Raw genomic sequence first — 5219 nt, 5'->3', positions numbered from 1 at the left:
TCATTGAGTTCCTCCCAGGTTTTTGGAAAAGGCGGTTGGTTCGGTGAAAGTCTGGCCTCACACTCATACTTCACGAGGTCGAAAGGGAGTGTTCTATTACCTATTGTCAAGACAGGAGGCAGTGCTCACACTTACTTCACAAGGTCAAAAGGAAGTGTAGAAATGTCTTCAGAGATTTCGTTGCCAACAATCCCTGTTTCTGAGGAAAGTTCTATCTCGGCCTTCCCCACGCCCGAATCCGCAACTGCAGAGGAAAATAGATTCTTGCGGCTTCGCATGCTCGAAATGCTTGATGACTGGAATAATGGAAAAGAGCCACCAAGCATCGTCCCCGGATTCCCTGAGTTATTCTCCAGGACAAGCGGGACTTCTAATGTCCCCATAAGTTATCCTGCTACCCCATTCGGATACCCAACCATTTCAGCCTTCTCTGCGGGATCGCCCTCTGAGTCTCATCCTCGAGTGTCAACGACGGATGTAAACACCAATATCTTTACTGCACCACCTTGCCCGATCACGGCACAACCTGCTGCATACAAGCCGACTTTTGACTCGTCCTCGTTTACATTCCAAGCCCCATCTTTCTCGATGGAACCAACTAGGTTCGCTACCAGCACTAATCCTCCACAGCCTTAGTGCGAGCTTGCACCTGTGCAGGATCAGAACCCCAGAATTGCAGAACAAAATGAGATGGCCAAAAGAATGAGAAGCCTTGAACAGAGCTTGAAGAATATGCAAAGATTGAATGAACAGAAGAGTGTCTCTTACACCGACCTATGCATGTTCCCTCACGTGCACCTACCAGTGGGTTTCAAAACCCCAAAGTTTGAGAAGTACGATGGACACGGTGACCCCATTGCACATCTAAAGAAATATTGCAACCAATTAAGGGGAGCCGGCGGAAAAGAGGAATTACTAATGGCATATTTTGGGGAAAGTCTGGTAGGAATAGCCTCGGAATGGTACATGGACCAGGACATGTCCCGATGGCGTGTCTGGGATGATCTTGCTAGAGATTTTATGAGACAATTCCAGTATAACATCGATATCGCACCAGACCGAAATTCTCTGTCGAACTTGAAAAAGAAACCTTCAGAAAGCTTCAGAGAGTATGCTATTAAGTGGCGCGAGCAGGCGTCGAGGGTGAAGCCTCCCATGGATGAAGTGGAAATGGTCACTACCTTTCTCCAGGCTCAAGAGTCTGACTATTTCCAAAACATGATGTCAGCCATGGGAAAGCCGTTTGCAGAACCAATTAAGATTGGAGAGATGGTGGAGAATGGTCTGAAAACAGGTAGGATTTTGAGTCAAGCAGCCATAAGGGCGACCTCCCAAGCCGTCCAAAGCGGGTCCGGAGGAATGGCAATAGGGAAGAAAAAGGAAGAAACGGCCATGGCAGCCTCAGGAACAAGGGAATATCGTAATCCCCGACCCCGTTTTCCGGAAAGAACACCACAACACTACTACCCCCACTCAAATCTGGCATATGCTCATCAACCCTATATGGTCATGAATGCCCAGCCTTATGTCCATCCGCTGCAACAAGCCACCCGAGGCCAAGCTCCACCTCCCAGAAATCAGCCTCCTTACCGCAACCACTATAACCCACAACCTCCGCAGAATAACTTCCGCCCTCAGGAGCCGCCTAGAAGGCGGACTTTCATGCCCATCAGAGAACTATACTCTACTTTGTTCCCGAAGCTAGTCCAGTTGGGCTTCCTGCAACCAGTCCCTCAAACAAGGCAAAACCCAACGTCACCTTCTTACAAAGCTGGAGTCAGATGCGCCTATCATTCAGGGGCCGAGGGGCACGATACAAATGACTGCTGGTCGTTGAAAAGAGTGGTCGAGAATTTGATAGAGCAAGGGAAAATAGTGCTAAGGGACGAGGAGGTCCCAAATGTGACTAACAATCCATTACCTGCTCATAATAACAGACCGCTAATCGGGATGATTTGCGAAGACAAAGAATTTGAACATGCTTTGAAAGCTATAATCCCCATTGTCGACGCAGAAAAAAGGCCTGAAACAGCCCAGAAACCAGAAAAAGGGGAAAAGGACAACATTGCAAAGCGCGAGCCCGAAAAGAAGGTGGAGAAGAAAGCGGTACCGGTAAAGGATGGAGTTCTTTACATCCCACGAGGTCGAGCAGAGAAGCCGCAGAACTTCGAGGTCAAAAAGGAAAAACCTATGTACGTACCAAAATGGGCCTATGTGGTTCGGGGGATGATTCACCCACCTCGGCTGAATGAGCCAGTGGTTATCGGACGCGTGCCACAAAAGCCGATGACAAACCCGTCCACAGTACCGTGGAACTATCAGAGGACGTTGGTAACATACAAAGGTAAAGAAGTCACAGGGGAACTTCCAGAAAGTACTCTCATTGGAAGGTATTCAAACACCCAAGAGCTGAACAACGCCACACGGAGACGCTTCCCACCAAAGAAGCCTGTAAGCGTTGAAGAAGCAAAAGTTTTCTTTCAACAAATGAAAATGCCAGACTACGAAGTGGTAGACCAACTACGCCAATGCCACGAGAAAATGTCCATGCTATCATTATTGATGAGGTCGGCCGAGCACTAAAAGATCTTGCTCAAGACTTTGAATGAAGCATACGTACCAGTTGAAACCTCAGTTGAACAACTGGAACGGATGACGGAGAGGTTCTTCGCCATTAACCAGATCTCTTTCAGCAAGAATGACTTACCTCCAGAGGGAGAAGCTCATAACAAAGCCCTGCATCTAACAGTTAAATGCGAAGACTACTATGTCAATAGGGTGATGTTGGACGGAGGTTCAGGTGTCGACATTTGCCCGCTCTCCATGCTACAAAGAATGGAAATTGGGACCGGAAGAATCCGACCCAATAATGTCTGCGTAAGGGCTTTCGACGGCATCAAGAGAGATACCATGGGGGAAATAGACTTGTTGTTGGTCATAGGACCAGTCGAGTTTGAAGTAACCTTCCAGGTGCTCGACATGGATACATCCTACAATTTTTTCCTCGGCAGACCTTGGATCGATGCGGTAGGAGCTGTGCCTTCCACTCTTCACCAGATGGTGAAGTTTGAGTACGAAGACCGAGATATCGTGGTCCATGGAGAAGACGAGCATGCAATTTATCGGGACCCATCCATCCCATATCTTGAACCAAGAGAAGGGAGCAAATACACGGTCTATCAGTCTTTCGAGATTGTACTAGCAGAGCAGCATGAAGAGGGAATACCTTGCTCCCAGCCTTTCTTGTCTAAAGCCTCGATTATGGTGGCTAAAGAGATGATTCGGCACGGATTTAGGCGAGGGAAAGGGCTTGGACGAACCCCGCAGGGAATAACAGAACCCATCACCTTGCCTACCACCAAGAAACTTTTTGGACTAGGTTTCAAACCCACTCCAGGAGATGAAGAGTGGGCAAAGAAAAGGAAAAATGAGGGTTGGAAGTTACCTCGACCATTGCCGGATTTATATGAAACTTTCATCAGGCCAAGGTACACTGAAGAAGAAGACGATGAGGTCTTCACGGCTGAGAAAATCGAGGAGATATGTAGGGCAATGATAGAAATGCTCTACGAGACTCACATGGTTCAACCAGGTGAAGGCACAAGCACTGCTGAGATGCTGTACGTGGGGCCGAACACCAAACTTCGAAACTGGGAGGCCACGCCATTTCCGACTAGACGGAAGTCCGGGTAGACCTGTCCTGCCACCTTTCCTGTGTCACAAGTTATCTCCAGGACATAACTTGAACGTTTTCTTCCTTTCAATTATTGTTTTGAATTCCTAAGTTGTAAACATTGTTATCTTCCAACTTCCCAAAGAAAATGAAAAAAAATCGTCATTGCTTTCCCATTTTTTTTTTGTTCTGATTTTGGTTATTTTTCCTTTTATCTTTCCTTTCAGTTATAATAATGCGGCTTTAAATATGACATGCTTGCGGACTTCACGCCCAGATCACAACGAGCTATTTAACTGTGAATTAATGAACCCAGAACCAGAATATGATGAAGAAGAAGCTTTTAGGGAAATAAACCGAGAGTTGGAACATTTTGAGAATAAACCTAAGCCAAATCTGAATGACACCGAACCGGTTAATTTAGGAACTCCTGAAGAAATCCGGGAGACCAAAATAAGCATTCACACAGACAAGAAAATGCGAGATGTGATAATTCAACTTCTTTTTGAATTTAAAGACGTGTTTGCTTGGTCATACGATGACATGCCGGGACTAGGTGTTGATCTAGTGGTTCATAAATTGCCAATTCATCCTGATTGTCCTCCAGTTCAACAAAAGCAACGAAAGTTCAAAACTGAGGTCAGTGACAAGATTAAAGAGGATATCACCAAAAACTGAAAACGGGAGTGATTCGGGTAGTCCAGTATACAACATGGTTGGCAAATGTGGTTCCAGTACCGAAAAAGGACGGGAAAACTCGGGTATGTGTAGATTACCGAGATTTGAATAGAGCAAGTCCCAAAGATAATTTCCCACTGCCCAACATCCACATCCTCGTTGATAATTGCGCCAAACACGAGATACAGTCTTTCGTAGATTGTTACGCTGGGTATCATCAGGTATTGATGGATGAAGAGGACGCCGAGAAAACTGCCTTCACCACGCCTTGGGGCACCTACTGTTATCGGGTCATGCCATTTGGTTTGAAGAATGCTGGGGCTACTTACATGAGGGCCATGACTGCATTTTTCATGACATGATGCATCAGGAAATAGAGGTGTATGTGGGCGACGTGATAGTCAAGTCCAGGACGCAGGATAATCACATCCAAGACTTGAGGAAGTTCTTCGAGAGACTGAGGAAGTATGACTTGAAGCTGAACCCAGCCAAATGTGCTTTCGGAGTTCCATCGGGAAAGCTTTTGGGCTTTATAGTGAGCAGGAGAGGTATCGAATTAGATCCAACAAAGATAAAATCTATCAGGGATCTACCTCCCCCAAGAACGAAGAAAGACGTGATGAGTCTGTTGGGCATATTAAACTATATCAGTCGATTTATTGCCCAGCTAACAAGCACGTGTGAGCCCATATTCAAACTGTTAAGGAAAGATGCGGCGATTAAATGGACGGCTGAGTGTCAAGAAGCCTTTGATAAAGTCAAAGAATATCTTTCGAATCCCTAGTTTTTGTCCCTCCAGAGCCAGGGAGACCGCTGTTCTTGTATCTGACAGTCTTGGAAAACTCTTTCGGTTGCGTCCTCGGGCAAC

This window comes from Nicotiana sylvestris, chromosome 11 (assembly GCF_000393655.2).
Source record: "Nicotiana sylvestris chromosome 11, ASM39365v2, whole genome shotgun sequence".
NCBI classification, from domain to species: domain Eukaryota; kingdom Viridiplantae; phylum Streptophyta; class Magnoliopsida; order Solanales; family Solanaceae; genus Nicotiana; species Nicotiana sylvestris.
The sequence above is the reverse complement of the archived record's forward strand: the minus strand, read 5'-3'. Positions refer to the sequence as shown.